At 44.1% G+C, this 22,828-nt stretch overlaps 1 pseudogene; it reads right to left on the bottom strand.

Moving 5' to 3' along the window:
• Positions 1-932: 932 nt before the first annotated feature.
• LOC138568758 (myosin-1B-like) overlaps positions 933-22,828 on the bottom strand; it is a 59,304-nt pseudogene continuing 37,408 nt past the window's right edge.

Below are 22,828 nucleotides of genomic sequence, written 5' to 3'. Positions count from 1 at the left end.
ATGAAAAGTTCTTGAAAGGAATGTGACATAAGCAGGACTATACTCATTGCCTTAAAATAACGTTTACAAATCATTTAAAACCACTAGATTTTCCCAAATATTCATGGGAAATATAGTTTGTTTTTGTTTGTGTGAGTGCTCATAAGATCCTCAGTATAGAAAGTGAAGCATAGTGCTTGCCCCAGTGTCTTTAATAGATGCAAAACTCCCCTATACTGAGCAGGTATGGAAAATCCGTATTACTCATCATTGGATTAGGTCCTACCAATACACACTCAATTGGAACTGGATGTATAGGTGCAGAGGGTTGCAAGGTAGTTAAAATTATGGACCATGCAAATGGGAAACCTTGGTGTTGTTAATATGTTTTCAGAAAACATTGTGAAAATATTCATAAATCAGAAGGACACTTAACCTGTGACATTCATGCCCTGCTTGCATGCCACAAACACATGTATTTGTTCATTTTCTAAGTTGTTTCCTTTTCATAAAGAGCAAACATTGATAAACTAAATGACACATGCATTCTCAAATGTGTTAATTCCACTTGTAGTCATTGTAACTTGTTCAGGGGTAATATAAGGATATAATACACTCTATTTTCACCATTAAGAGCAATTCCTGTTTTTTTTTAAAGTATATTGGAATACAACAAATGTTCATTAATGGATATAGAGATCAGTGTATTATCTGAAAACATGTTCATGTTATTTTAATAATCATTGTTTCTTGATTTTATGGTCAGTTCAGTTTTGATCATACTTTTGGACAGTATCACTTGTTTATGTTCTGTCCCTATAAAAGTCCTTAGATGGAAAGAGACAAGATGAAACTTCTTGGAATTTAAAGCATTTATTATTACCTTTGTAGCTGGAAAAATATGAATTACACTTCTCATGAAGACAATACATTTACATTTTGCGAATATTATTTTCCTCCATTACTGATAGATATATGTTCATTCTTCGCTGCCTCCTTTCTGAAAAGAGGGAAAACAAAATCACTGTTATAAAAATTCAGACACAGTGGCATAAATTATATCACACGTTTTTTCTAGTATGCTAAAGTGGACAGAACCATGCCAGAAATACTCGAATCGGAAATGCAATGGCAAGTCAAAAAAGTGGGGATAGGTTTAATGTATCTCTCTCCTTGTTTGCTACATCACGGCTTTTGACCCTGAGTTTGTTGGCTTGTGATTCTGCAATGTCAGCTCGTTCCTGGGCTTCCTCGAGCTCATGCTGCACTTTTCTGTATGGGGACAGGCTCGTGTTGGCTTGTTCCTCCTTGAAGCAAAAAAAAAAGACACAAAGTGCATTTGTTGGACCATCAATGATGTAACTTAAATGGACGGATGCTTTAAAACTGTTTCTGTAAATCTGCATATAGCGACTGGGCAGCTCTGGCATATTTGCACGTGCTTCATCTCTCTCCAGATGAAACGATGTACATATTTATCCATTTATCACAAATAGTGTTTTCAAAACCTTTTGTTTTTTTGTAGATAAACACTCCCTTTTTTGCATCAACATGAAGAGTGCATAGGACCAATTTTGCTATTAGATGCCAAGCGCTTAACATGGCCGTAACCTTTGTAGATAGACCTGGGACATATTTTTCAAAACAGAGCAGAATTGGTAGAACTGCTGGAGCGTCTGCTTTTGTGCTCTGCAAGTATTTGGTACTGTTAACCCCCGAAGAAGGTGGGACAGCTGTGGTGGTAATGGCCTCTAGCATGAATCTTGGTAGGCCCAAATTAAGACCCCCGAAGACCGCCCCAGACCAACGTGGTTAAGGCTATTCTTTAATTACAGCTTTATTTCAGCAGGATGTCAAAAAATAAATATGCACACACACACACAAATATAATAGCATATAAATAAACTCAATTCATTATTTAAAAGATCTCCCTACAGATAAAACAGATCTCTTGGCCATGATAATATTGCACCAGTGTATTTCAGGCTTACTATGGTATACACATTTTGATATCATTAGACATATACACTTGTTAAATTATGTCAATCTGTCATTAAAAGTTGTCATACAGCAACATCACTTGTGTTCTCCCCCCCGAATACGTGAGGTAAGTTAGCCACTTATAATTCCAGTGCAGTCAGTGAAGGTTTCCCTCTTTCTGTACAGGACCATGCTTTGGCCATTTAAGCCGAAATCACGAGGCTCACACCCTGGACTGCTATCGATTTGCTAAATTGCAAGACTACATGCCTGGACCTATTTCCATAGCGATTAAAACAGATTAATCAAGTGGATCTTCTAATAGCTTTATGAAGGGGGCCGGGTAGCAGAACATGTTGGAGTAATTGTGCACTACCAACATAAAAGCGACAAACATTGCTATTATCCGCACCCCGAGTTTTGAAGAATGCCAGGCCGCAATTTTGCATTTAATCTACGCTCTTGTGCGAATTGGCAACAACATCATGAGTTTATCATTTTTAATTGTATGTACACAGTGTATGGCTCTTTCACTTCCTGTGTATGTGCACACTGTATGGCTATTTCACTGCCTGTCCGAATGCCTTGCTGATTACCACTGCCCTATATCCCTACATTTTTGTTTTACCTGGGTGCTCCATGGCAAATTCAAACCACCCTCGTGTGCAAAAACTTCCAAAAAGGAATTCCTATACACCTCCAGGTCTGGATTAGACAAAAGGCGTATACATTCTGATTCTAGTTTTAATGCAGCCACATTAACTATGTTTATCGAGTTAAGTTCCAGCCGCAACATGTGGTGGGTGTACTATTCGGCAGACCTGATAATTTTTTGAAAAACAGGTTTCTCACCTGGGCCAAAGCCTTAGCCTTGGAATAGTCCCAGATTTGCGTGCCGTACAAAGAACTTGCACCCTAATAACTTCCATGGCTGGACTAACTACATTATTAACACAGTGATTAGCACATTTCTCCACAATGTGGCAATTGCAAAATAAGACCAGGGGCCCATTTTCTACTTACTGTGAGAAACCAAAGGGTGTCTCACCTGCTAGTCCCCGGGATCTCTCCCTCAGGTGGCCAGGGCACAGCCCTTGCCTTTGGATCCAGACCCAGGGAGTGGACCAGGCCGGAAGGACCACCTGGGGGAGGGGTCTTCGGGGAGTGAAGGTGGGACAGCCGATGATGGGACACGGTAATCCTCCCTTTCCTATACCCATGATCCCTCCTATTACATAGGATTCTCTGATGTCCCAACTTCCCCCCTTTTTTACTCAAATGAGGAAGAGGGCGACTGAGAATAACAATGCTAACTCTTACACCTCGTATTGGACATGTCCTGCTAATTGGGTCGGGCAAAGTCAGGCACTTGACTCTAAGTGCATGCATCTAATGCCAATTAGCTCTCCTCAAACGGATAAAAGGCGGAACATACAGACATTCTCTGAGCAAGGTGGAACACGAGTAAGAGCAGAACTTCAGGCACGAAGGAAAACCTACTGGAGCCGAGCAATGGACCAAGGGAAAAGAGCCAAGGGTGGAGAACCCAAGGAGTTCCCTACAGGAGGTTGTTGCCTCCAAATGGCCAAGAAATACACATGGAGAAGGCCAAATCCCAAACAAGAAGGCTGCATTGTGTTTCAAGGATGCCAGCGACCCTCCTTGGTGAAGGCAGAGTTAGTGAGGCGAGGCCAAGCCTGTAGTACTAACCTTGACTTGTAAACTGGAAGACAGTAAAGACAAGAAAGAAACGCACACAGCCGGTGAGTTGGCAAGCGACATGAGAGACCGGTGTGTGCTAAAGAAAGATTTAAGTGGCAACAATATATCGCACAATTGAAGGCTGTACACGTGTGGGTGAGACGCAAAGAAAGACAGACCTGCGAATAAACTTTTGAATTAACGATAGCTGTAAAGTCAGTGATACTGAGTAACAGAGTGGTCTGGCGAAAGGAAGTAGCCCGCTCGAAAGTCTCTGTGAAAGGTGAAAAGTTAGTAACGATAAAGTGAATGAACTGTAAAAGTGAGGTGATCAAAATTAACCCAGAGAGAAGGGGAAAGTAAAAAGGTAAATATAGAACTTTGATGCATAAGGCAGTGACCTACCCAGACCAGGAAGCACTGGGGCAAATAACTAAAAAGTGTGAGTTGAAAGCTGGAAAGTCAAAGTGGTCCTGCGGAGGTCTGTAGAAAAAACCACGTACATTCAAAAGTATTCGACATCAGGAAACGGTCCTGACTGAGGGAGACCGGACGTGTAATAAGTTAGGGGAAGGGAACCCCTCAAGGAGATGAATTAAGCTTGGGGAAGTGAACCCCTGCAAGTGTTTTGTTTTGCTGTGAAAGGTCTGACCCCGACTGAGGGTGACCGACATTAACTTTTGCTTTACGAGGTCTGAGCCCGACAGAGGGGGACTGACATGAACTTTATGGTGAACTGTGTTTGGAAATTGGAAAGCAAAACTTTAACGTGGAGGGCAAGGCGGGCCACAATCCACGTTTGGAACTGCCTTTGTGTTAAGAATCTGAGTCAGAGTGTATCATTGTGCCTACAGGGACCGCCTTACTCCGTGCTGTCAAACGTGGGGAGGAGAGCTGACTCAGCCACATTTATTCTTTATATTTGAACACTGGCTTTTCTTTGCATACATATTATCCCTTTCACACCTATTGCACAAGATATATGGCAGGCATTAGGTTTTGTTAGTATAGGCCATTTTGATTTGACAGACTCAACTAGGACTGTTTTATTTATTATTTGATGGTCGAGACTACTCCCCTCCTTGCTACAGGGCAAAGTAGGAGTTTCTCCAACGCCATTGAACCTTCAATAAAGGTTTTACAAATTGTATCTTTTGTGTCAGTGTCATACTTGTGATACCATCGCTCCCCTACATTACCTAGACCACGATCCATTTTTAGCATGGACTATTTAGCGTCACCTATAAGTCACCCATAAACTGTTGCATTAGAGTGCAGATAGGGAGAAATGGCATATGAACAGGGACACAATGCTTGTGGGTGTTGTTTGCTGTTTTGCCCACCCATTGACTGCACATGGCCATGCTAATGCCTATGGCCCTTCCCACCCAGTTGCTGGCCCTCCCTGCCCAAAACACCTCCCCGTGGGAGCTCTTGGAATTTGCTTTATTCAAGCCTTACCATCAAACTTTGCACGCAAAGTGCCTGCAGTGTTTTCTCAAAGCAGTCTTCTGAGAATTAATGACTTAATTGGAGTTCTTAACGTGCTACTGGTGTAATAAAAATGTCTTAACCAGCCACACGATTTATGAGCACTATCCGTGTCCTTCACTGGAGTCCTGTTAAAACACATTGGTGTATACGTATTAGGCATTTGCCAGGCAATGCTATTAGATGCCCAGGTACCTGCACCATTTTGCACCTGCTACCAGCAATAGACAGTTAATACCACTATTGCAGTACCTGTCAAATGCCTTTCCCATGCCCACACAAAAGCCCAAACTCTTGGCATTGCCACTGCTTGTTATTGAAGGTTGGCAACATCAATGGATGGATTAAATTTCTTTGATTAACATGCTCTTTCCTCACATTACAATGGTCTTGTTTATTTCTCATCCTTGTGTCTTTGCAAATTATTAAAAACGTGCAAATTGTTTCTTTATGCCACTTAGGGTTTTTGAAGTAAGGGCTGTGTCATCCACAAAAAGTAAAATGCTAATCCTCTCACTGTTTAGTGAGGGAGCATCATTTGGTAAGGAGAGTCATTCTTTGATCATACTATAGATTTGCAAACAAAACATGTCTCACTGAAGATGCTAACCCAAGACAAGCCCTCTTATAGGGGCCGATGGACAAGTGGGTGCAACCAGCTGTACTAGCTGCGCCGAGTGAATCTTGCGTAAATACTGCAGAGTATAGTACTATTCCTAGCAGGCCTTTGCCCATTTTCCCATCAGTGGGCTTTGACAAGTCTCAAGAAATGCCTGCTCCTCTGCCTTTGACAAAAGGTAATGTAGCTAAAACATCATTCGATTCCACTAAAAGCCAGAGTTTGCGTTCACTTGGAAAATGGTTAAATTGAAAGAGCTTTATCCCACCAACTACAGCCCTTTTTTGAATCGAAGAGTCCTCCTCGAGATCTTTGGAGAAGATGAGGCCATGTACAATATTTGGTCTAACAACATAAAATACATTGAACTACCTAAGGCAAATAGCCCCACTAGTTGGGTCATCATTTAATTTTTAGCAGCTGTGGTAGGGGCCCTCTTGAGTTCTCACCATGCAGACCTTAGTAATGTATGCTTTCAATTACCTGCCTGCCATAAATGTATATAATTAGTATCATACTTAAATGAGCAAACTATGGCCAAAGAAATTTCGGTGTCTACTAAACGTAATCTGGACGATCAGCTCGAAAAGATCATCTTGAGGGCATCCATGGAACACACCTTATCCAGCAGGAAGGCCGCCAAGGAAGTGGCCATTTGGATTCCCCACACTTTTGAATGTGAACAATATTGAAGCTGTCTCAAGCCGTTAGTATGTAATTAGTTAACTTGTAATACGAGGGGGCACAAGTCTTTTTTCATCAATCCATTAGGTATCTGCACTATCCTGAAGAGTGATGTTTTTCTCATTCAAGAAACTTGGCTGACAGAATCCTTCAGTGTGGATGAATACAATGTTCATGGTTACATTGCCACTTCTAGTGGCAGAGGTCGCCTGTCAGGTGGTTTGGCGGTTGGAGCTAAAACCCACTTCAATACCAAAATATATATGTGTAACTTCTCATCGTTTATGCTAGTTTTGTACCACTACCAATAGCTTATCTAACAATGTTTTATTGATTGTCAATATATATGATCCTCTGGACATGCAGGTTACCAAAACCATCCCGGATAACCTAGATGCCTTGATAGTTGCATGGTTTGCCCACTTCCCTGCCAGCAATGTGGTCGTCACTGGTGATTTCAATATGCACCTTTCTTTTGAAACTTTAATCTGCATGGACACCGTGGACGATGAAGCATCTCTAGCATTCATAACACCTAGATGAAACAAGTATGATCAAGGCTGGGGGAAGTGTTGTAATTCAATAGGCTTTGTATGTCTTAATGGGAAATCATTGAGGGGCCAAAAATTGAAGCAGACATGGACCAATGGCATTTACTCATTGGTCATTGACAATGGGCCTCATTACAATTGTGGTGGTCTGGAAGGGTGCTTGTAAGCTTACCGGTCCCCTTGTTTCCAGACTGCCACACTACGAGTCTGCCTGCAGGGTCTGTTGCGCCCGGCAGGGTGAGACCTGCCGGGCGCAATGGCCCCTGCAGGCAGACTTTTCACAGAAGCACTGACACCATTAGAAACAGTGCCATTGCTTCCGTCTCCTCACTCCCCTGGAGTCCTATAGGACTCCACAGGAATGGTAACGTAACGAATCTGCCGCCTGACTTCCCGCGCCGCCGGTACTTGTAATGTCCTGGTGGTACTGGGAAGTCAGGCTGCGGATTCAGTGTTTCCGGGCCGGCAGCAACACGCCGGTGGCACCGGCGGGTTACCGCCAACCTCGGCATGAGGCCCTATGTCTTTTTGGATCGATCATTATGTGCACGGTCCAGTCCTATTGTAGTGACTGAATTGCAAATTGGTGACCATTTCCCAATCACGTGGTCGCAAACCCTTTGTAATATTCGCACTTTCAAGCAGGTTGAATCCAATTGTAGGGTGAATTCACAATGGAAACGCATAATATGGTCAGATATTAACGGGCGAAGGATATCTGCATTGATAGGGTTGAATCCTCCACCTTGGAAGCTTGGCTCAAAGAAAATGAATGGGATTTGATTGCGTTCATGACTTACGTGGGTCGCCGTTTAAAATTAAATCCTATAAGAGATAATTCACAGTGCCAGTGAGAAGGAGTGTTTGATATAGCCATACATCAATGTAAAAGGCTTCGTAATAAGGAAAGTGCAAGGATCAGGAAAGACACCAACAAAACCGAATGCGAGAAGGCTAAATCCCTTGTTGTGCTTGGTTCAAAGCACAAAAACTGGCTCAGATGGCATAAAAATGATAGATGTAATGGCAACTGGAAGTGAATCTATGGTCTTTTAAAAACAAACGACAACAAGAGATTTTGGGCTCATTATCATCAGCATTTATCTAGATTAAGCACCTTGGAAATAAATGTGGTCTCTGAAGAAGCCAGGGTGAACCTTCTATCTTCCTTATATAAATATCTTTTTTTGATGACTCCTTTACAGGCTCTATCACTATTTGGGATGTTCATGCCATTTTGCCCCTGATACATAATTGAAAGCCATCTAGGGGCCCAGCCCTGATACCATTGCAAATGTTGTCTTGAAGGCTAACCCTGAATTTTGGGAAAGCCTACTGTGCAAGTTATTTCAGCGAATTATGGCAAGTGGCCTGTTACCGAACAGTTGGAGGCAATCCACCCTGATCCCAGTCTATAAGAGAGGCGATAGGGAGGATCCATCCACCAACAGACTGCTTGCGATGCTATACTCTAGTGCCAGATTGTTCGCATCCCTATCTTTAAAACAACTGTCACAATGGGCTGAGGAGAAACATCTTCTCAGTAAGTTTCAGACAGGTTTCAGGAAGGGTTATTGCACGATTAATAATCATTGTGCCTTACATTATTTGTTTAATGAAACCCTTAGACAACCGAATGGGAAGCTATACATATGTTTTATAGAGTTCTCTTCCTCCTGATTGGCTGACACCACTTTGTCAGGTGCTAATGTAGGATCATCTAAATACCTCTGGATCCCCCTAGAGCAGAAACATCCCTTATTTTTCTATGAATGGGCAGAAGCACAGACAGTCTCCCATCCCTCCCTGTGAGTTGCCTTCTAAAAACCATGTAGAGGAGGTAAGTTGACTGCCGCGGGGTGTGAAATGGGGGTGGGCAGATTGTGTGCACTGGATGACTGCTTGGTTGTGACTGATTTAGGGGAGAATGGAGAAGGTTGCTGTTCTGGAGTTTTAATAGTGGCTAGATTGTAGTGACCGGGGGCTTGGTGGTGCTGGAACCTGGAGTGTGTAGGTAGGGGATTCTTTCCTGGTGTGTGCACATGGTAGTTCGAGCCAGGGGCTGAGGATGGGCAGAATATGCATAATTACCACTGGTCTCGCAAGAGCAAAGCATCTCTCCCATCCCTTCCTACAAGGTACCATTTAAAGGCCATAGGCAGAGGGTAATGAGAATGGGAAAGGGGTTTATCTAGCAGAGGGGTCATTATAGAGTGCTTGAGAAAACGGAAAAGACATTACTTTAAAAATAAAATGTGTACATGTAGACTAGAACAGAATCAGCAATGTAGAGAAGTACTCTGAGGTGTACTTTCCAATTGTCAAGCAGAATAGAGATTTTTAGAAGCAGCACCAACTGGAATAGTCAGCGGAACAAGGCATCTGGGTCTTCTGTTGTTGAACTGCTCTACACAATGAGAACGATCTTAGGATCCTTTCCTATTAGCAATATATAGCGGACTCATTCGTAGAAGGGATTAATGCTATTCATAGTGGATTGAAGGAGGTGAACATTTTAAATTGATCTATTCTTATTATTGACTTTCATGAAATTAGCTTTGATAGGAAATGTGGTATGATATTAGTAATTTACACTTCTCCAGCATTGGATCTTTCATGGATTCACATGCTTAGAATATTCCCCGTCGTCAGGCTGGGAACCCTCGGTATATTTATAAAGACGTTTCCTATAGGAAAAATGATGACACTTCTGTGTCCTATCTACGTCGTTTTCAGGCTGCGTACGTCTGACCCAATAGGACGTAGGGGTATAAATAGCCCCGCCCCGCGGCTCCCTTCAGATGTCAACCGTCCCCAAAGTAGCGGGAGCACCTCGTGTTTGTTTCTACTTTGGTACAAGGTTGAATTCTACTCTTGAGAGTTTTTCGTAAAGCTGTCTGGAAAGGCGTTGTTCCGCCCGTGTCCCACGGGCGGACTGAAAAAAGTCTATGAAGGATTTGGGCACATGTATTGCTTGTACTGTCTACACCCACATCAGTCGGTGGACAGTTGTGAGATCTGCAAAGGTTTCTCACAGAAAACGCTAAAGGATCGGAATAGACGTCTGGTGACTTGGCTAAATGAAGGAACCTATCCTTCATCGGAGGTAGGATATGCGCGCAGCCTAGCATCCAGGCCTAAATCATCCAAGGCGGAATCCCATCGCCGGTCAGTGTCGGCAGAGCCTCCGCTGAAGAAACCGCAATCTATGGAAAAACGCCCTTCAGAAAAACACCAGGCGAAAGAGTCATCGTCGAAACACGAGCAGGATCGCCATCAAGGAAAGTCTTCTTCTTCATCTTTGTAGAAAAAAGGGAAAGATCCTTTAAAGACCTCCTCCACAGGAGACCATCACAGGTCGTCCTCAAGTAGAGACTCGACGAGGCATAAATCTGGCTCAAAAAAGGCAGAATCGCCAAAGGCAGATGTGTCACAGCCTACACCATCGTCGAATGAGACTCCGTCGTTGACGAGATCAATACCGTCGACCAAGGTAACGCCTGCAGTGGCCCCGGTGAATACGACAGCGACGATAGACATCTCTTCTTTGACATCGTCGATGGTGGAGCCTCCAAGGGGGTGGCAGCTGCAGGTGTACGATGCGGTTCTGCCAGGGACCTTACTACAGCCGGAGGCGGCCTTCTCAATATCATCCATGGAGGAGGATTGAGAGCAGATCGTTGGTCCAGCAGATCTGCGATTGCAAGCGATTGGTTCATCAATGATTTCGGGGGCAAAGTATCCCCGTTTCGTCGTCTATATTGAACCCTCAATCTGTATTATCCTTGCAAGTGTTGTCCACGCTACAGTCTCTTCTGAAGCAGTTGGATGAGAGGTTACCCCTCGTAGGCGCACCTTCGAGGATTCCGGCGAGGCCTACCGAAGACGAACCGGGTCCTTCTACGCGGTTCACGAGAATCCAACCTCCCGTCCGGTTAGTGAGGAACCACCGCGCTCATACCCAGATTCAGAGTCAAAACCTAGAGACTCTTTTTCAGAGGTTTCCTCATCCCCTTTGAGGGATCCTACATGGGAGTCGGAAGCGGGAATGGAAGCACCTAGAAGCCCGGCTCAACCGCCACCGCCGGACGACATCTGCGCTTTTCACGCCTGTATTGAGTTTGGTCTGAGCCCTGAAGAAGAAAAGGAGGAGTGCTTCTTGTTCGACCATATGGGGAAAAGAATGAAATCAGTCTTCTCAGTTCCCATTTTGGACCACGTCTGGCAAGAAGGGTTGAGGACCATGCGCCATCCATTTTCAGAATCAGCAATAAAGGGCAGGTTGGAGAAGAAATTCAAAGCTCCAGACTCTATGCCTAAATGCTTGACCGCTCAGCCGTCTCCAGAGTCGGTAGTGTCGGCGGCAGCAGTTAGGAAGGCCAGATCACAACACAACTGTTCTACATTTGGCAAGAAGGTTCCATCTGTAGGAGCAACGACGGTTAAAGCAGCCAACTCGCTGGCAATTATGGCAAGTTACGACAGGGAGATGTGGCATCGTTTGGCCCCTATCCTAGAACACCTTCCTGAGGAACATAGAAAGTCGGCCATGTTACTGGTCCGCGAGGGAGAAGAGGCATTGAACCACTCGATTAACATTGCTGTGGACTTGGCGGAATCCGGATTCAAGCAAATAAACAACGGAGTGGTTTTAAGAAGGCAAGCCTGGCTGAAATGTACTAACTTCAGACCGGAGGTCCAGTATAAGGTGCTCGATATGCCATGTGTGGGTGACCAACTGTTCGGAGAGAAAGAGGACGAGGCCTTGAAAGGTATGAAAGAGGATACGGACACGGCCAGGTCGCAAGGAGCCCTGCAAAGTGGAAGAGCTTTTCCATCCTTTCGTCCCTTTTGCAGAGCATCAGGAAATTCCTGCTTTGCCGCATCTAGAGACCGAAACTTCAGACGAGTGGGAAAGTAAAACAACAGACCGCTGGGCATTGGACACGATAAAACTAGGCCACTCTCTGCTGTTCAGGGAAACGCAGTCACAAATTCCACCTGTGTATTCGGCGCAACCCCATCTTCGCATACTACAACAGGAGGTGGAGCTTATGCTGCAAAAAGGGGCTATAGAATTTGTCCCAGTGGACAAGAAGGGCCAGGGAGTTTACTCTCGTTACTTCGTGGTCAAAAAACCCAACAGCAAGTGGTGACCCATTCTGGACCTTCGGGCTCTCAACAAGAACCTAAAAAGTTTGAAGTTCAAAATGCTTACGCTTCAGGAGGTCATCCGATCAGTACAGCCGGGAGATTTTCTGGCGTTGTTAGACCTACAAGATGCATATTTTCATATACTGGTACGTCGACGACACAGAAAGTTTCTGAGGTTCGTAGTCGGTCGGAACCATTACCAGTTCAAAGTACTTCCTTTCGGACGTTCACAAAGTGTTTGGCTCCAGTGGCAGCGTGGCTGCGAAGAAAAGGTCACCATGTTTACCCTTACCTGGACGATTGGCTGATTAGGGGCTTGTCACCAAGCATAAAAAAGGCGACCATGCAACATCTAAAACACCTGGTGTTTGTGATCAACTTCGAGAAATCCTCGTTAACGCCCTCAAAGAACTTAGTATTTCTGGGCTCGGAGTTCCAAACTCAATCGGGGCTAGTGAAGCCCTCTGTGGAAAGAATTCAGAAACTTACTCAAAAGGCAAAAGAATGGAAAGTGGTCACCAGGGTGTCGGTCAAAAAATACATGTCACTGCTAGGGGCCTTGGCGTCCTGTATTCCATTGGTGAACAATTGCCGTCTCTTCATGAGACCGGTACAACAGTTTTTTCAGACCGATGGTCCCAGAGTCGAGGCTTATGGTCAGACAAGTTGTGCATCAACAACGAACTTTTGCGGGCACTTCAGTGGTGGCAGCTCCCGGACAATCTGACGATGGGGATGCCCCTGCAGGAACCGGATTTTCAAGCGACGGTGGTGACGGATGCATCGCTGAAAGGATGGGGAGTCCATCTAGGTCCCTGCAAGTTCAAGGTCAATGGTCCCCAGCAGAGTCTACTCTTCACATAAACGTGCTGGAGTTAAGAGCGGTACATTGGGCTCTGAAGTCCTTTCTGCCGTGCATGCGAGCATCAGTCTTCAGAATACTAACAGACAATACAACAGCGATGTTCTATCTCAGGAAGCAAGGGGACACACGATCCAGGGCGCTCTCGAGCAAAGCTAAAAAAATATGGCATTGGGCCCTCGAACAGAATATGAGCATAATGGCTTACCATCTTCCAGGGGTAAATAATATACAAGCAGACTCACTCAGCAGGGAAATCTTTTTTCCAGCGCCCGCAAATGGGTAATTACCGGGTCCGGCAGGGCCGTAATGACTCGGTAATTGCCCATTCGTGGGCACCGTAAAAAAAATGACACTGGCGGCAGCAGGCTGCCACTGATGTCATAATGGGGCCCACTGTCTCAGGTTGCTTTGTTATCATGCTATTTTGAGTTGGTACATGGCGAAGGTATATGATAGAAAAATAGACAGTTTAAGAACAGGACATTAAGCTACAACTCCCTACAGTGGGACCTCTTGTACTCCATTCATCCCTCGAGAATAGACAAGCCTCTCCAATATTCTAGAGGGTGTTTTGACAGGTCGGCGAACCCCAATGGCTTTTCTTTTGCCTTGAACTCCTGCTTGAATCCCAAGCTGGAGTAAGAGACTTGCATTTACCTTGAGTAGGTAAGGGCAGTTAGAATGATCCCTTGAACGTCTGACAAAAACTTAATGACATTTTCAGCCTTACTTCAAGTACTTTACATTGACTTAATGTTCTAACACAAACCATAATGTGTCCCACTGCCTGTCACTGTGGCTTTCTCTTGTCTCACCCACACATTGTGTTTTTTTGTGTGTTCTTATGTTTAGAAAATAACTCATGTCACTTTCAGAATCAAGGCACTGATTTTCTGCTCAGGGAAATACGAGATATCACTGCGATATTCTGTTACCTTTTTTTGTCCCTGTGCGATTTTGTATTCTCTTAGGAAAACAAGCATTAGCCTTCTAAGAATATTTTGCTTTCTTAGCAAATAAATCGTGTGTCCACTTATGTTCTGTAAATTAAAATAGCAGTCCCGTGCTGCGATTTTATGTTCCTTTAGGAAACAAAAACATTGTTTCTCTGTGATTTTGTGTTCTCTACAGTAAAATGAAAACAAATGTCAACTAATTTTGTAATGTTCCATAAAAATCATGTATCACCCCGTGATTTTATACTCCCCCCATAAATACTAAATCTAGAGCTTTAATCTGATTTAAATTCTATTCTAACCCAATCTAAATCTAATACTAATTTGCCCCTATTGTAAAATATTTATCTTCCCTACACTAGTGCTAAACAATAATTTCAGTCACCCGTCTCAACAAATGTAATCCCCATATTGATATGTACCCACAAAGTGTGAGCCTTGTATATATGCTAGGTCGAAATCCCTTGAATCTCATTTACCCAAAGCTCAAAACAGTTTTAGAAGTTCGACTTGTCTGAACTTCTGGAATTCTAGTAGATTAAGATTTCGAACCAACTGTTTCAAGCATGTTTAATCTGCACCTTCTACTTTACAGATGAACGTAGAGTTTACAATTGCAGCCCCCAAAACCAATTGATATGTTACGTTATATGATATTTGTGTAGCGCCTACTGTGGTATGGCCTCGAAGTGCTGTGATTTTGAACGCCCTTGGGGAGACCGTAGTCAGAGGATTGAGAAGTGATGAAGGAGTTGTAAAATGCGTCTGTGCATGATATGATATGATATGATATGGCATTTGTAACACGCGTATACACAAGTGTTTCAAGGCGCGACAAAGCAAGGAAGGGGGAGCAGAGGGAGGACAGAGACAGCGATCTTACTAGGTCAAGTGACATTGAGATTGCGCAAGTGCAGGGGAAGGGGGAAGGGAAAAGTGCCAAGAGGAAAGGGGAGGGGGCAGTGCTGTACATGGGATCAAAACAATAACAAGAAGTGCGGCCAGCAGGTGGCAAGTACAAGGGTAGGTGCAGACAGCATTTTTCCAAAAGTGAAGGTAGGAGAACTGTAAGGTTACAGAAACAGACCCAAGTGCAAAGGTTGCCAGGAGGCAGTGTGGGTGTGCAACAGGGCCCACAGGGGCCTGGGCCCGAAATCAGAAGGTAGCCAGGTGACCAGTGCAGTATCGGACAGGAAATCAGCAGGGGAGAGGAAGAGAGAAGGTAGAAGCAAAGGGGAAGGTCTAAAGGTGCTTCCACAAGTTTCAGAGAAGGAGGCTGTTTCAGAGGGAGGCCCCAGCTGAAGAAAGAGATCTACCACCAACTTGTTGCTGGGAGAAGCGACTGACCCTGAGGGAGTTGGAGGTGGAGGAGCGAAGAGCTTGAGTAGGAAGGTATTTACGAAGAGAGAGTTGGAGGTATTGAGGACCCAGGCCACAGAAGGCCTTGTGGACAATGCAGAGGGTCTTGAACTTAATCCTTACAGCCACTGGGAGCCAATGCAGAGATTTTAGTGCTGGAGAGATACAATCCCTGGGCTCGCGGCCAAGGACAAGTCTAGCAGTCCTGTTCTGGATGAGTTGCAGAGGGCGGAGAATAGAAGCAGGCAGATTTAGAAAGAGGCTGTTGCAGTAGTCCAGCGTAGAGAGAACCAGAACTCTAGAGACAGTGAGCTTCTGGGGGATGGAGAGGAAAGGAAGTATACCTCTGTGGAGGTGCAGTTGGTAGTTTGACTTCTTAGAGACGACAGAGATGTGAGGAGAAAAGGAGAGTGTGGAGTCAAAGATGACCCTTAGGTTCTTAGCCTCACAGGTGGGAGGAGGAAGAGGGCCAAAGGAGGCCGGCCAGAGAGTGACAGGAAAGGAGGGTGCGCCTGATCTGAGGTTTCTGTTGGGCTTGCAGCGTGTGAATTTATGCTGCAGGTATTCCGGTCCTTTGTTGTGAAGGGCTCTATGGGTGATGCGCATCACCTTGAAGCTGGATCGCTGCCCGATCGGAACCCAGTGTAACATCATTTTATCACACAGTTGATGTGATGCAATAAGTTCAGGTCCGCATCCATAATGCATCAGAGATTGTTTACTGTGTGGGAGGTGGTAGTAGGTGGGCCTTGGGAAGGTGGCCACAGGGTGGGTTGGGGGAAGAGGGCATTCCTGCCACAGAGAATAATCTCGGTTTTGCCAGGATTGAGTCGGAGGTGGTTGTCTGTCATCCATTGTTCGATTTGTAACTGCTAAATCGTGGGAGGTAGAAGTGGGGATCGGATGAGTGGGGGTAGGGAGCTCAGGCAGACATTGAAGAGGAGGGGTTCGAGCAAGGCGCCTTGCAGGACTCCACGGGTGACTGGATGGGGAGCAGAGGACAAAGGGGACATGTGTACTATTTGAGATCTGTTGGAGAGAAAGGAGGATATCCAGTTCAGGGCTGAGTCCCTGATGCCAAGTGAGTGAAGTCTGTCACTGAGAATGGATTGGTCAATGGTGTTGCATGCTGCTGACAGGTCAAGTAGGATTAAGACGGCAAAGCCTTCCGAGTCAGTGTGTCTTTTAAGATCATCCCAATGTAGACTTCACTTGGTTCTGTGCCCCGTGATGGACTAGCGCCAGGTTGGGCAGAGTCAAGGATATAGTTGGTTTCAGAGAAAAGTCATAGTTGTGAGTATGCTGCTCGGTCTGCTAATTTAGCTGTGTAATGGTTGTTTGAGATGGGTCTGTAATTGGTTGGGACAAGAGGGTCGAAGGAGGTGTTTTTGAGCAGGGGCTTGATGTAGGAGGTTTTAAATTCTGCAGGTAAAGTGCCGGAAGTGAGGGAAATTTTGACTAAGGATCTTGCGATGTGGCCAGTGCAGGTAATTTCAGGATTGCTTTTAGTAAAGCAGGGTGCAGGGGTCTCTGTGGGATCCTGAGGTGCAGCTGAGTGACATTAAGTTAAGGAATTATAAGTGGGAGAGTGGTGGGAAGGTAGAGAAGTGTGGGAGAATGTATGGTGGTTCTGATGTTATGGGCGAGGTGGGGGAGGGTGGATGGAGTATGTAATGTGATTTTAGAGAGGATGGACTTGTTTCTCTCTAGGGCTAGGTTGTGGAAGTGGTCTGTGAGGGAGTCACATAGGTTATGGGGTTTGGGTGAGAGTATTGGTGGTAGATGTGGGGGCGTTGAATTTGGCGATGAGCTTCAAGAGTTCCCTTGAAAGGATTCTGTTCCAGCAGCAAGATTTTTGGGCTTTGCGTATCTCAGCTTTGAGCTGGGCGGTATAGGCCAATCTGTTGGACAATGATGGGTCTGCCTGCCATCTGTGTTCTAGGATGTGGTTCTGTAATTTTAGTTTTTTGAGGGCTGAGGTGAACTATCTGGGAGAGAGGCCTTGTCTGTTAGAAAAGTATATGATGGGTGTCACTGGCCTGAGAGGTTCAGAAGGCCATTGATCAAAGTTGGGGATTGTCATCTGACCAGAATACAGGGGGTGATGAGGTCTGGGTGGATGGGGAATCTGCCAAGTCGGAAGATACTTTGACTTTCTTCCAGAGGCGGAAGTGGGATTGTTGCCCCAGAGCTGCCGGAGGGATGGGTGGGTGCACAAAGGAGACGGTGAAGAGGGTAGCAGAGTGATCAGTTCAGGCAAGTGGGCACGGTAGCAGAGTGGTGATTAAGTCTGGTGAGCCGTAGATTGTGTCTAGGGTGTGACCAGCAGACTGGGTCGGACCTGAGACTTGTTGTGTAAGATGCAAGGTTTTCATGTTGTCTTTTTGAGTTTGGGTCATAGGGTTGCGTGGGATGTCTAGCCAGATGTTGAAATCCCCTAGTACTGTGAGGAAGGGCTGGGAGACCATGACGACTGCTAGTGAGACACTGAGGGATTCCACGAAGCTTCTGTTGTATCCCGTGGGTCGGTATATGAGCAGGAAGCTGATCAGGAATTTTACCAGGAGGGATTTGCAGTTTGAGTTGCAGGCTTCTATGTCTGAGTGTGAGACAGATAAGGATGATTTGTGAAGGATGGTTATGACACCTGCCTTGATATGCACAATGAGTTTGTATTCCAGGGGGAAAGCTTCATATGCGATTGGGCGGAAGTCTTGGGAGAACCAGGTTTCGGTCATGAAGAGGATGTCAGGACATTCAGATGAGATTAGGACGTAGATGTTGTGACGATTATTTGCGACAGATCTGGCATTGATGAGAATTCACATCAGATGAGAGTGTATTTGTGTGTTTGTGTTTGGGGGGATTCGGTTCTGGGAGAGTGCTGGGGGAAGGGAGGGCTGCCAATGGAAGGGGGAGGGATGCTGGAGAAGGGAAGGGGGGGCCATGGCTGATGCGGAGGTTGCTGGCATGAGTGGGGTGGGACAGCTGGGAGAGGAGGTCGGGTGAATGAATTGTGGTGTGGAAGAGGGGGAAGGTAGGGGCCGATGCCAAGTTTGAGATGTGTCTGTAGGTGAGGTGTCTCTCTGGGAGGGCAGATGGTATCCAGGGTTGGTGAGGAGACAGAGACAATGTGCTTTCTTTGTGATTGTGAGGTTAGGTGAGGGCTTGGATAGTTGGAGAAGTCTGGTTATCAGATGCTAATGAGTTTGCAAGGGGCGAGAGTGTATGGGGTGAGGATTTGTTTCCCTCTTGTGGGGGTGAGGTAGGGTAGTGGAGGCCAATTCTGTGGTGTGAGGGGGTTGGACGAGACTGAAGAGCTCCGAGTTGGGTATCTAATCAGGCGGGGGGAGTCCAGCTGTCATCTTCTAGAGGTGTGGCGGGTATGCCTTGTGGGCTATTTAGCAGGTTGATGAGCAGTTTTACTGGGTTGGGGGTTGGGGAGAAGTGGTGAGGGCATAGGTATGAGGGCTACTTTTGGGTCTGTATGGTAGATAGGCAGAGTTATGCTCTATGGAGATGGCGCGGGAGGTTCAGTGTCTGTTCTTTAGGTTTTTGAGGGATCATGGGCCGTATGGGTAAGAGGTAAGGGGGGGCTGAGTTTGGGGAGGATGCCAGGATTGCTTGTTAATTGTGTGACTATGAGAACCGATGTTATTACTATTTTGGAGCTAAATATTTGTTTACCACACAAAATTTTGAAATTTACTTTCTTTATGAAAAAAAGTAAATTCAAAGCTAAATTTCGGTTGTTCTATCCAAAATAAAGGCTGAATAAGAACAAAATTGTATGTTCTCCATACAGATGTCAGATTGAACTCTTGGCAAGTGTATTTTTATGCTAAATTGCAAATGTATGCAAAATTCTTATGAATCTATTGAGCAGGTGAGAAATCTCACTAAATCTACACACCCAAATAACGTGTTTTTTACTTTCCAAACCCCCTATTCAAGGCATGTCTGCAAAATCTGAAGAAAATGTACTTTACTCATATCCCTGTAATGTTTCGTTTTATTTGTCAAAGAATATAAAGGTTATAGGGAAGTGACAAACCTATAACCCTACACGCGCCTGGAAGAGGCTTTATTACTAGTTAAGACACATTGGTTTCAAGCTCTAGGACATCCACTGTGGAGCTCAGGTTAACTCTAAAATACATTTCCTCCAGGCAGAACTCTTCTTTAGAAATGTCTCCCACCTCCAGCCATGTATGGGTGAGTCTGTATCTATACAAACACACACGCACACACACACACACACTGATTAATTAACTGAATAGATTTGGACATACAGTGTCCTCAGCTTGTCTCTTGTATGCTTTAACCTTCAGTTGCAATTTGTCTGCCAGATCCTGGAGTCTTGCCACATTCTTCTTATCTTCCTCAGACTGCAAAAATGTAGATTTCAATTGTGAAACGTTTTGTGAGGTTTTTATATCTATACATCATAGGTAAGTGTTATTAGAAGACTGAAATGATTACATTTATTTTTTTGACATAACTCATTGTTATAATAATATACACATATTAGTATGACTTGATATGAAATATTTTAAATTACATATTTCATGGATGTTCTTATGTTGTACATGTACCCAAAGGTTGTAAGAATTCAAATACTGGTCCCTGTGTGGTATGAATGACAGAAAAATATTAAATATTCACCTGGAAGGTTATTTCCTTCAGCTTTCTCTCATACTTGCGAACACCCTTAACGGCCTCAACTCCACGTTTCTGTTCAGCTTCTAACTCATTCTCCAGCTCATGCACCTGGGAGATGATTTGGAAATAGTGTTAATTTGCTGATGTACAGACTTTCAAACCCTGAAGGTGTAAATCCCCAGAGCATAACTCACTCTGCTCTCCAGCTTCTGGAGCTGCTTCTTGCCTCCCTTCAATGCGAGCTGCTCAGCCTCATCCAGACGATGCTGCAGGTCCTTCACAGTCTGTTACAGGTTCTTCTTCATCCTCTCTAGATGGGAACTTGTGTCCTGCTCCTTCTTCAGCTCTTCAGCCATCATGGCAGCCTTAATGAAAGCAAAGTAACATAGTGGGTTTATTGAAAAACTGGATGTGTTTTTGAAATGTATAGTATAATACATAAATCTAGGTGCAGCATTCTATTGCTTCCTGGGTAGGTTTGTGATTCATAAATGCCATGCATACAAAAATACATACACAACATACTAGCTATATGATCATTCAAAGTATTAGAAACAATACTGTTGTCCACATTATATAACTGGTAATTACTGGTTCATATGTATTGTATTGGATTATTTTGTAAAATGTATTTCACAATGTCTAGGCATGGGTGAGACCTGTTCTAACTTGTTAATGTATTTACAAACATTTCCCAGATTCATACAGTCCCATTAATTCAATTTCATCGACCTCTTTTGCCCAAGATAATTCTTGCTGAGAGAGATGGAGAGCAGCGGATGAAAGGAAGGAAAGAGACATACTTTATAAAAATGTTATTAACAAAGAAAAGTGGCAGTTATAGAGCCTAGAATATTGAATTATAGATCACAATTCCAACTGGTTTTAATAGAATCTCTCTCTGTTTTTTCCTATTTTCCCATCCCATAATACATATATGTCTGCAGTCAAAAGGTCTGCAGTGACTGGTAGAAAGTATTTAATAGACCCATACTGTCCAAAGTCCCAGTTTACTCCTTCTGGCTCTGCAATTCTGATCAGTGCTATACGATGTGTTGAGAATTGGTAAAGACAAAATGTCATGCTAATTCCACCTGGATGTTATGATGTAGTTATGTGTGCTCTTCAACCACTACAACAAATAAAACCTACGTCAGTAATGGCCTTCTTAGCGTTTTCCTCAGCATTCCTGGCTTCTTGGATGGCTTCCTCCACTTCACTCTGAAGCTGGGAAATGTCACTCTCAAGCTTCTTATTGGTGTTGATGAGACTTGTGTTCTTAAAATGAAAGGTGACATGCATTCAATATTCTATGTAAGATAAAGATAATTTTTGTTGTGTATGTGAGACACACTAAAGGACTGCCGCACCTGAGAATGCAGAAGTTGCAAACGTTGGCTTGCATCAAGAAGTTCCTGTTCAGCAACTTTGTGTGTCCTTTCGGTCTGTTCAAGGGCCACCCTTAACTCTTCAATTTCCACCTGCTGCAGGTTATTTCTGCGTTCAGTGAGAGCCAGCTGTTCCTTAAGGTCTTCTTGGCTCCTAATAGCATCATCAAGATGCAGCACGGCATCCTGTAACAACATAAACCATTTTCTGCATTAACAGTCATTAAGGTCAAGGCTGCACATTCGCACACGCAAAAGAGAGCACATGAGTCTGGAATAAAGTACCTTGTATTGAGATTGTACATTCCTAAGCTGCTTCTGAGGTTCAGCGGCTTGTCGGTTGGAATGGCTAAGTTGGATCTCTATTTCATTCAGATCTCCTTCCATTTTCTTTTTCAGCCTAAGGGCATCATTCCTGCTCCTGATCTCAGAGTCTAATGTGCTCTGCAGGGAATCCACAGCTCTCTGGCTGTTCCTCTTTAGCTGTTCAATTTCCTCATCTTTTTCTGCAATCTTTCTGTCTATGTCAGACTTGACCTGGTTCAGTTCAAGCTGAATGCGAAGGATCTTGGCCTCTTCATGTTCCAGTGATGCCTTTAATGAAACCATAGTTAAGTTAAAGTGAATTAACAAAGATAATGATCTGTGCAACATTAAATTCAACGCTCTGACCATTGTAACCTTTCTTCCTTCACATACAGTACCTCAGCTTCTTCCAAAGCAGTCTGAAATTCCCCTTTTTCTTGCTCAAGCTGCTTCTTTGCTTTTTCCAATTCATGGATGGATTTTCCAGTTTCACTGATCTGTTCAGTCAGGTCTGAGATCTCCTCTAAAAGGGAACATTTTAGGGTATTTTAGACAATGGTCTGGAATGTAAATATTTCTTGAGTGGACCAGATGCAGTCTGTGATTTCACATAAAATTCATAAAATGTTCCTTATGTTCAATGCTCAGTACTAGGTTTCATACAAAGCATAATAAGTTCCATAAATGACATATTACTGGTGTTTGAAAAAGTAAATAAGCTTACATCTAAGTTATGTCTTTTAATTTGTATTTGAATTTAATTGGATTTCTATAGCGCCTTACAACAAAGCGCAGAGCAAAGAAACCAAAAACAGTGCAAGATATTATAAATGCATGAATCAGTCAGGACAACTCAATCAAGAGCAAAGAAAATGTTCCTTAAGGTGATTTTTAAACTAAGGAAAAGTAGAAATCGATCACAGCGAAAGGGGGAGAGCATTCCAATATTTTGGGGCAAGTAGGGAGAAAGAACCAAAATGGTAGGGCATACAAGAAGGGTGAGGAACAGACGTGGGAAATTCAGACCAAGGCTGATGGAACGAGTAGGAGTGCCTAAAGAAACAAGAGAATAGAGATAAGGAGGAGCAAGAACCTTAAGACATTCAAAGACTATACATAGGAGGTTGTGCAGT

The sequence above is a fragment of the Ambystoma mexicanum genome, chromosome 2q (assembly GCF_040938575.1).
Source record: "Ambystoma mexicanum isolate Mex_15411 chromosome 2q, UKY_AmexF1_1, whole genome shotgun sequence".
Classification (NCBI taxonomy): domain Eukaryota; kingdom Metazoa; phylum Chordata; class Amphibia; order Caudata; family Ambystomatidae; genus Ambystoma; species Ambystoma mexicanum.
The sequence above is the reverse complement of the archived record's forward strand: the minus strand, read 5'-3'. Positions and strand labels throughout refer to the sequence as shown.